Consider the following 11,926-nt stretch of genomic DNA (forward strand, 5'->3'; position numbering starts at 1 on the left):
ATTAAGTTAAATTTTAATAAATTAATAAAATTAGTTATCAAAGAGTACTTTTTTTTTGTCTTGTTTTTCAAGTTATTAACAACAGAGCAACGTGGCTAAATTGAGTCCAAAAAAAGGCATCGCGGAAAACAAAAATAGGGAACCGCTGGAGAACATAATACCTAAATCTATTGAATGGTAAAAAAAAATTACAAAATATAATCAATCACAAAAATATTAATGATAATAAAATATTGTGAAAATATAAAATATTAAAAAAAAATATAGGTACAGAATACTATGACTAATCTAATAAAATAAATTAATACATAATTAAATAAATTAGGGAGACTCAGTCAAATTGATATCAAACTAAGGTATCATGCTTAATTACGATCTACAATAAACATGAGTCATACAGTAAACAACTTAATGATCATATATCTGCTTGCAAATATTAACTATCTCTTATGTTATTTGTTTAAATTTAAAATTTAAAACATAATAATAGAATACAAGATCACCAGCTACTATGTTACTTAGTATGGACAAATTAGTCATTTTTACTCATAAATCGTTAATATTTATCACTTATATTATTTCACGCTCTACACAATAAATAATTTTTTAATAACTGTTTAATGCAACCCTGATATTTTAATTATGAAAACTTCCATATGACTATATAGTTTTTCTTAATAATTGTTCTTCGTAAAAGTTATATATTTAATTTACGCTAAGAATACTTATTTCACATCAATAATTAGTCTAATTTTGATAACTCAAATTATTACTATCGGTCCATTTAAAACTGTATTATTATTAACCGAATATAATTTTTGGAGATTTTTATTCTTCACATCTCCAACTCGAAACTCATTTTTAATAATAGCACAAATAGGTCTTAATTTAAAAAAAAAAAAACTAGGAAATCAGTACAACCCCTTAATCCCCTCTGCGTGCGCCACTGGCCACGAGTACCTTTTTTTACTGTAAACTCCACCAGAAAAATAAAACAGGTAAAATTGGTTTCATGAAAATTCCGACACTAAAAAAAAATCAGGTAAAATTGAATACATGTAAACTCCGCCAGTGAAGAAAATCGAGTAGTAATATAAAATTAATATGATATATTATTAAAAGTAATACGTAATAAGTAATAATAAGTGAATATTATTATTATAATATTATATATCATACCTCCATTTTATTTCACCAGTCACATATTTTATATTTTGGTTATATTTGTAGTTGTTAAATAAAACCAATAAATTGCCTCGTTGACCAGTAATTAATTGTATATTATTACTTTGTTGTAAATAAAATATACACGGAGACACGCAGACTACGAATGATTATGTTCGTCAAAGTATATTTTACGTATACCATACCTACTGCCGATATCATCATTAGAAATACTAATTTCAGATAATATGAAGATAAAATTAATGAATCAATTAAATTAATCAATGAGGAAATATATCCACCTTGAAATAAATCAAACCAAGACAATAGTTTTATCAATTTCGACATACATCATTGCAATAGATGTCAACGTATTTAATGTGAGCACTGAGCAGGTAAACAAAAAAAAAACTGGAGTTTACATATACGTTACAGGTAAGAAAAAACTGACGGAGTTTACACTAGACCTTTTATTATCTTTTTTCTTAACCGATATTCTAGCGGAGTTTACAATCGCCCATATGGAATATACATTCAGGATTTACCCAGTTTGGGACGACTAAACACCATATTATTTAAAAATCAAAATGAAAGGGGCCAGTTCGGGACCACTGATTTTTCTTAGGGCACTAAGCCCCCTAAGCTCCCCTCCCTTGACGACGTGCCTGCTTTACATGTATAACCATGTAAAATAGCATTCAAATAAAACACAGACTAAAAATTATTTAATCAAAACAAGTATGAACGCGGCTAGTTCAACAGTAACATCTTTATTAGTATTTTATATTTTTCTTTATTTCGAAAAAATGGTTAAATAACTCAAAAAAATCACTAAGAAACCATTATCGATTTAAAAATTTTTATTAAAAAAATAATAAACATCACTACTTAAACAACATATTCTAAATTCCAGACACTACACAAAAACTAAAATATACGAGTACTATGGAGTTTTCATTAAATTGTATTTTATGAATTATTTTTTCTATTATCCATAAATTAAAGTTACCAACACGGCGGGCGTAACGGATAGGCAAAAGAGGTACATGTCTGTAATGAGGGATAGTATTCAATTTTTTTTTGTGAATATTAGATATTACTTAGTTTTTTTTGTATAACAGTATATAATTTTTATCGTTTTATTAAGAATTATTTACAATAATCTATCTTCTGCTTTTAAATATTTTAAAATACTAAGAAATTAAGCTATTTCAATATTATAGGTGATCAAATTCTATAAACATGGTGAATAATCATAATTCAATCATAACATATTATATATATATATATATATATATATATATATACTGTCATTACATGAATTAGTTTTTACCAAACAATTAAATTGATGAAAACTATGGTTCATTTTTTTAAAAAGAAGGAATTCAATGTACACCATAAAGATATCTACAATCTATACAAGATATGTAAAAAAAAAGAATAGCCATAAAAATTATTACAAATTTTTCATAATATTCTGAATCTAGAAAATATATTAAAACTTTGTTTAATAAATGTTAATAAGCGCGAAAAATATTTAGTTTAATTTTAATTTTAATCAATTTTTTTTGTCTCTTTGTATATTGATTCCTTAGTTTTGTTTCGTAAGACTTTTTTAGTTGAAACATTTGCAACAAAACTTAAACAATAGTAAAGGATAAAAAAATGTAACATTAGCATTTATCTATATTTTCAAGTCATAAAACAAATAATTATTAATTTCGTTAAGAATTTATAATTGCCAGTTGAAATGATATACTATTTCTCTAACGACGAAACTAAAAATAAATAAATAAATAATAGTAAATATTCAATAAAAAAATAATTTCTCTATAAGGACATAAATTCTTTGTGCAGTTTTACTACCAATAATTAAATTATTCACTTAATTTATTAATGGCATGTCTAACATTAATATTATATTTGAAAATATAAATAATATGATTGTTAATATAACATCAATACACTTACACGCAATCATGATAATAATGAGGGATTAAGTTAAAGTTCATAAATTTAATATAATGTTTTAATCAATTACCATCAATAAAAACTATTAATCAAAGACTCATAAACCAATGTAAAATTATACTTCCTTGAAAACTATTTTGTTTTTGTTTAAATTGATGAATATTAGTTATTATTAACAATTAATTAAGAAAGTAATTTTTTTAATTTTATAACTGATTGGTCAACAACTAATGATACATATTGAGTTCCTCTTAATGTAATCACTGGTTTATAGAATCAACTGTCTATTGGAATCAAAAAAGAAAATCCCAAATCAAATTATATGTTACTAATATTAAGTTGACCTTTTATTTGAATCACTATGTACCGGATAATTGAATAACTTTTATAAACATTTTTACTTTTTTTGTGGTATTTCAAAGTGATTAATTGAGAAGAATTATTTTTGTACTTATCAGTGAATTAGTGTATTGTTGTACGTTGTGTACTCTTGTCGTTTAGTTTATTTTGATACCTGATCAAACATTTTTCTTACATGTTGAGCAAACAAAAAGATTTGTCAGTAAAAGAAAAAAAAATTACTCTTTTGTTTTGATAAGTTATTTAAATTTTTAAATTACAAGGATCTCAAGTACAATCTAGAAAAGATAGCTTTTTTTGATTATTTAAAATTACTTTTTATTTAGTTTTAGTTTTCTTTTAAATAAACATAAAAATATAGCATTATTAAAAGTTTTTATGGAATCAACCAGTAATAAATTTAAAATACCCTGAACCAATATGATCACATTAAGCAGAACTTATTGTAAGTATAAAAAAAAAAACAAATTAATATATAAATATAAACGATGTATAAGCTATATATTACAATTGAGTATTAATATTTTCTATATTCTATCATGTAAGAATACACCAGGTGACCATAAAAAACACATAATTATCTCATATATTTTCCCTATTACCGATAATCTGCAGTGCTGCCTCCATTTACTCACTCATAGCTCTCAACCACATAGCTAAACCACCACTACATATTTGAACCGATGTATTTTTAACTTGAATATGGTAGGTAATACATAGTATTTATTAAATATTTTTAACATTACCTCGAACTATTATTTTTACATATTTTAAAGATAATATATAATTAAATGATAAATTACTAACAATCAAATTATTTATTTTCTTGTTTGGACAGTGAAAATAAAAAAAAATTCTTAATCTATTTATATTGTCAATATAAAATTCAAGTACTCTTCATATAAATTACTTATCAAAATATATTACACAATATAAATAAAACAAAAAACAACATTGAAGAAATATATGGACCCAAGGAGCTTAATTTTTAAACTAAAATAAATGTTGAAAATATATTGTTTGATAAATTATTAAATGATATGATACATATCGGGCAAAAAAAAAAAGTCATCAGTTAATAATTGGATGAATGCTTCTCGAGGGATAATAACTAATTTTCTCTCGATTAGATCTAGGCCAAAATGTAACTTCACATGAATTCTTAATTTAAAATTAAATATACTAGTTTTTAAAATAATTTTTTTCATATAAATTAAAATTATATAAGGGCTATTACGATTGAATGTGTTGTATATAATTATTATATATATTTATATTATATAAATTAATATTGAATTTTAGATTATAATAATCAAATTCTATTATTATTCTGTAAATTAACAAATGAAAATGAAACATTTTGAACAATCCAAAATAAATATTGGGCATTACTAAATTTAAAAGAAAAATATAGTAAGATAGGTTTTTCATTGTTCATTGAATGCTATGATGAAATTCATTTCATTCCATTAATTTACTTCCACATTAGTTGTTGAAATTAAAAAATGAACAGAACTTTTCTGCATAAAATATAAATAGATACAAACCTTAAATAGATTACAGTTATACATTGATTGCATGTAAACTTACTAAATAATAATGATCTATGAGACTTAGTCTTAAGACTAAAAGCCACTTTTTGAGATATTAACCTATTAACTAACCTATTTAATTGATTTAATTTTTATATTAAATGTATGATAGTTGATCAAAATAATCTATTATTCAGTCAAAATAAATGTTTATTTAACTAAACTATTGTACCTGTTAATAGTTTTCAACCATTAATTATAATTTTATACAGTAACATAATAATTATATTATTAGATAACATAATGAAGAAACAAATGTAATTCTTAATATTTAATTGCATAATTTAAAGAAAATTATTTAGATAAATATTAATTTAAAAATCAATAATGCAATCTAATTTTTAGTTTGAAGCCAAAATAACAAAACAAAAGTAATAATTGGATAAACGGTAAGACATTTAAACTTAAAGAACTAAACTAATAATTACATAAAACTGACTAAACTAAACTCTAACCTAAAGAAAAAATATTATAGATCAAACTCTTACTCAAAAATAATATTTGGACATTTCCACTAAGGGTGCAATACTTGTGATTTATAAAATTTAAAAGGAAATTAGTTATTCTTTTGAGTATATTATTATTAAGTCTTATTGGAATAGTAATAATGTAATATGAATAATTGGTTATAAAAAGATTATTTAAAATCTGATAAGCTCCAAATAAAACAAAAATATTTTGGATGTCACCTGAGTACTTATAAAAAGTATTTTGTAAAATACAGCAATAATGTTTTATTAATTTTAGATAATATATATTATACCCTGCACTTCTTTTAAAATGTACCAAATTATTTTCTAATAGGCTAAAAAAATATAAGTTAATTTACACCAAAATCAAATTATACTCTTAGTTAATTAAGAGATGAATGATTACCAAATTTTACACAGTATGATTGAAAAATTAATATTTATATCAGCCCAAAATAAATAAATATTAAACAGTTTATCTTTATTGTATAATTTATGAATAATTAAATAAATTATCTAACTTTAATATACAAAATATTTAAAATATAAAAAATAATTCTATAATACACCCATTGATTCAATTCAGCTGTAATTCATCAAAATATATTAATATTGCAGTTTCAAACTTTTTCATATTTCCTGAAATTAGGTGTACATAATTTTAAAACCACATAATAACAACAATATATAAATAATCATCATATACTATATATTACCACGATTTTATATAAAAATATTAAGATGGTTTTATTTTCTATATGCTCTTTTAGTGATTGTGTAGCAATATTTTTATAACAAAAAATGATCTTAAAAATGTTTTATTATAATATATACTGCATATACTTTTTGCTTTGAAAACTTGCATACAGATATTAAATCAGGAGTGGATCCAGAAATGTTTTACATAAAGGTCCAGCAATACATTTACACGCTTGTTACTACACAATAAATATAAAATTATATTTTTCGTAATTTTATAATACTCTAGTTAAGTAGATGTAATGAACTTCGAAAAATAATCAAAAACCCAATATATTACATTATACATAACACAAACATATTTAAAGAGATTTTGGGGGCGCCTCCTTCGACAATCCCCGGCCTGTATTGAGTATTTACTAACAGAAGCTATAAATTTTAAATATTTAAGATAAATTTAGGAGTAATGTTTAAAACATAATTGTAAATCAATAATATAAGTTGGGTTTTGGAGAAATTATTAGAAAAATATTGATTAAAACACTCAGTCCATAATATTATGGTAAATCAATTCTTATCATTGTAATATCTTAAAAATAAATTCAGTAACCAAAATTTAACAAAACAGTCAATATAATTGAAATAATAGGTAACATTGTTATTACTTCTTTTCTATCTCTTGACAAACGAAATCATTTGTAAATTAATATTAAAATATAACAAAAATTGAAAATCATGATTATTTTATTTAAATATATAGCAAAAAAATTTTTAGAAAACTAATTATCATCAATATTATATATCAAATATTAACAATTAATAAGCCATCAATAATATTCTACAAAATAATTTGATACGAAAAAATTAGACTCCACATGTAAGGTACTCTTGTCTGGAGGAGGCCCTCGACCTTCAGCAGGCTGGGTAATACTATCGACCGGTTATAAAAGATATAGACAGACGTTTTAATACAAGCATTTTTCTACACTGCAGCTATATTATTGTTCGTATTATATACTGAATGGGCGTGGTCTTAAACCATAGATAATGATAAAAAAATAATAATAAAAAACGGCATGGTTATCCTTGGACCATGGTCATTGGCATGTTAAGTATAGTTAAATTCTACTTGATACACCATGATGCACATTATTGTTTAATTTAACATACGAATTAGATTAGATTTTAAATTGAATGTTTTACTGTTTTGTTGCTGTTAGTAATTTATTTCATTATTATGTTATAAATTTTCATGAAAATTGCATCATTAGTGAATGAATATAGCTGAAAAACTATAAAGAATTTTCACAGATGGTTATCTAGCCAACTACCACCGCTTTGAGTTCATGTACCGCGAAGAGTTGAACGTCCGGCCAACGGTCTTAGAACTCCATTCACCTTAACAAAACCTGCCTATCTACCTTCTTAGTCGACGACGGTCGTCCTACCATCCATTGCAATTTATGTCCATGCAATTATATTTATATATACTTGTATGTAGTTAAAATTTCGTACTAGCATAATAACAAATAATACATCATGAACCAAGGATATACGTAACACAATACCTATTAGTTATAGTCCTTATTGCTTCTCTAATGGTATAAAATAACCCAATCTTTACCTTTATAAGTTTTTTGTTTGGAATAAATTGAAAAAAATAAAATTAAAAACTATCGAAAATAATTATTATTTATTTAATACTAGCAGAGTAGTAAAAATACTAAAGTATACTTTAACTAGTAAAATTTTTCTTAACGAAATGTTACAGAATGCATCATTTTATTAGACGGGAGCGACTAATTTTGAAATAACTATGTGTCTCGACAGTCGGGGATATGAGTGAGCAGCTATATATAGAGTGGCTCGACTGAAAAATATTCAGTTTTCTTAGTGAGACAAAAATATGTATACATCAATAAACCAGTTTAAGATGAACGTATACACTACTTGACTAACGGTTATTACCAAACGAGTAAGATTTAATTAATAACATTCTACATATTATCTAATAATCAGTACTAAGACTTATGTAAATATATAAGTCGTTCACTCAATACACACGCATAACATAATAAAAATGTTATAAATTTAATTTAAAACATTTAACAAATATACATTTAAAAATAGACAAAGCAAAAATACCACAATAAATTACAGAAGAATTCTTGAAAATATCTTATAAAGGCATTTAACAACAACCTCTAGTTAATATAAAACGTGTTTAAGATATTTATAATTTTACAGTCCAAAAAAAGAATGACCTCCTGGACATCATTTACACATCAAACCCATTCGGCGTTATAGTATATAACCGACAAATAAAGTATAATAATCTAACAAAATATATACAACCGTTACTCGCACTTAAACACAAGAACATAATAAAAAAAAAAAACCGTCGTCATTTTTAAATGTATTTAACAAGCAAATTATTATACCGAAAAATTATTATTAATCAAAAAAAGTTTAAACAAAACATTTCTCGTGTATTCATAATACAATTAACCTTAATATTAAATCAATAGCTAATAATTACAAATATGTGCTTAATCATTATAATTTCCGGTTCAAACGAAAAACGCTTTAAACTGAAGATAATATTGTAACGATGTGTGGAAACAGTCACCACCGGCTGCGAGAAAAAAATAAAAACGCAATCGGTGGTGGAGTTACCAAAGCCCGTTACAAAAAATGGTTGTGGTTGAAACGAAGATAATCTTGAATTAAGTCAATTTGAGAAGATTCGCGTGAACAAAATGAGGAACTTCCAACCATTGCGGGATACAAAAGAAATACGAACGCCGGCAATGGTTTGGAGTTACCACAACTTGAATCACGATTAAGTTTTTTTAGTGTTTCTTCCCCTCCACTGCGAATTTTTTTTTACATGATCATTACTATTATATATCTAGCATACGATGTTTGGTGAATACCGCTATGCCAAATTCAGCGTTGATTCAAGGCTGTCTTCTCAGGTTCAATAACTCTTGGTAACCTGCACATGCCGGCAGCCAATCATAATTGACTAACACTGCATAACATTCTTTATAACGTGTATCATTTTATATTAAAATCTGCAAGATAAACCATCATTTTATTTTTAAACCGTAAATTGGTTACATCAGGGGAGCAAAAATGAATAAAATGGAACTTAAAAAGATACTAAAGAGGTCAATAGAAGTCAATAACCTTAAAAGTATAAATGAAAATTATAAATCGTTAAACAACTCGGTAAGAAAAAAAAGGCTATAAATTATACATTAATAATAAAACTTAAGCCAAATTACTATAAACAAATAGTTACACAATATTTTCTAACAACTGAAGCTGTTATGATCATAAGAATTCATAAAATTCTAATACCACTAATATTATACAAGAAATTACAAAATATAGATATAAAATCAAGACGTAACTTGGTTAATATAATGTAAGAATTACAGGTAACACTAATATTAAATATTGGAATACATGAGATAGTAAAAATACTGAACATTTTAACGTACATCCATGAGTTTTGAGGCAGATGTTTGAATGAATAAAAGGGATGAGCACAAATGCTGTTTACTACCATGTGAAGGGGAATGAAGGGAACTACATTTAATAATCGATTCTCTTGTATTCATTACTCTTGTGTGATGAATATTTGCTTCATAATACATACTTATATAAAATTCAGTAGAATAAATAATTGTATACAATATGCGTAGTGTACAAAAGTAAAAACTGAACTAGAATGCGCATAATAAGAAAATGAGTAAGCACGAATATCGTGACTTTTTAGGGGTTAGAGAAAATAATACGATTTTCAGTGTATATGTATAAAACGTATATTATAAAAACAGACGGTTCATTCGATTAGGGTGACTCGTGAGGGTTGGGCTAGGGTAGCGTAGGAAGCCGGCTATGACCTTCAAACAACCAACACACGTATACACAGGCTTGCCATCTGCGTTTACTTAATGTTTTAAACATTGTATAGAACTCATAAATATTTTATTTATATATCTATACCAAATAATAATACATTAAGAAATGCTAACAATACCGTTTTAAAACAAAAATTAATTTAAAAAAAATAAAAAAAACACAAAGCATAACTCCTAAAAAAACTTATCATTAATGGTATATTAAATGCTTATTGAGTTAATAATTAATTATAAATAGTTAAAAGAAATCATAAGTAGCAGTCACTAATAATATTTAAAATAATTTTCCACGTGTTCGTCAAACATTAACCATACATATTACTCGCTTACTATTAACCACGACTTGGAATACGTTAAAAATTTAAATTGACAAACAAATTTCGTTCTTACCTTCAATAAATATTTATAGTAAACACACATACTGAACGAGATAAATAAAATTAACACAAAAAATTAAATAGCAAAGGACGCGGACCGAACGAAAACTAAACTGCCGGCAACTGCGAGTGTAGTACTTGTGCGGTGTGCTCGTCGTTCGCCGGCAACGGATGGTGAGGCGGGCGATGGCAGGGTGGACGAATGTATTGCAGGCGGCTGAAGGGATACCCCCTCCAATGAAGTAGCATTATAATCATATATACATACGGCGCCAACGCCCAAGGGTAAGGGTGAACTAACCTAGGGTAAGAATTTTAACAATGGTCCCCGCGCACGCACGATCTTCAGCGGAGGTGGTGGTGTAGGTCGTTCTGTCGTCCTAGGCCCGAAAATCCATTATGATTAACCGTTTTTTTTCATATATATCAAGGGTGACACAATACTGTGCATGGTGAGAAAATAGGACGATTCACATTGAAATTTTAACGAAATTCAGAAGCCCATGTGCAAAAAACCTCGAACAGTTACAAATTTTAAATTCTACGGAAGACAGATGGTCGACATTATTTCTCGGCTTCAAACACAATCTTAAAAATGAATTCGAGAATTTTGAACTCATAAGAGCCAGTTAAAATATTAAACAATACTTTTTTACTAAAAATAGGGAACTTAACTGCATATATTATATTTAATAATTAATACAATAGACGGGTAATATTATTTAGTATAAAATATGTCATATTTGAAACAATTGGTTTTATATGAGAACTCACAAGAAAAATTACACATTGAATTATTATTGTTAAATATTACGACAAAGATTTAAAACTTTCAACAGCATATTTTTCAGTGCCGAATTGTAATACATTTTATTTTATAATATATTTTAAAAGTAATAAATACAAACAAATCAAAAGTCAATATTTTAAAATATAAACACTACCTAAAATTCAAAAACTATTTGTTAACGGTTTTTGTTGACACAATTATTAATTTAATCATTGAAATATTTTATAATACGCACGCAGAATGTTAGTTAACTTATTTAAACAATTTATCATGATGATCTTTTTTTAATTAAGCAGAAGTCATGACTCATAAAATTTTTTTAGTATATTTTATTGCGTTAAAATACAAATCATTTAAGACTTAACTCTATACATAAAAATTTATAAAAATATGCTGGTTCCTTTTTGGTTATTTGTGAAGGTTTACGAAATTAAGAAATTAAATAACGTAGTTAATTGGTAACAACAAATCATTAAATTAAAAATAATAGCATAAAAAAAATAAAATAATAATACTAAATTTTCCAAAGATCCAGTATATAATATTATGGAACTTGCTTATACGAAATCCA

The sequence above is a fragment of the Sipha flava genome, unplaced genomic scaffold, assembly GCF_003268045.1.
Source record: "Sipha flava isolate LNK unplaced genomic scaffold, YSA_version1 231_pilon_pilon, whole genome shotgun sequence".
Lineage (NCBI taxonomy): Eukaryota > Metazoa > Arthropoda > Insecta > Hemiptera > Aphididae > Sipha > Sipha flava.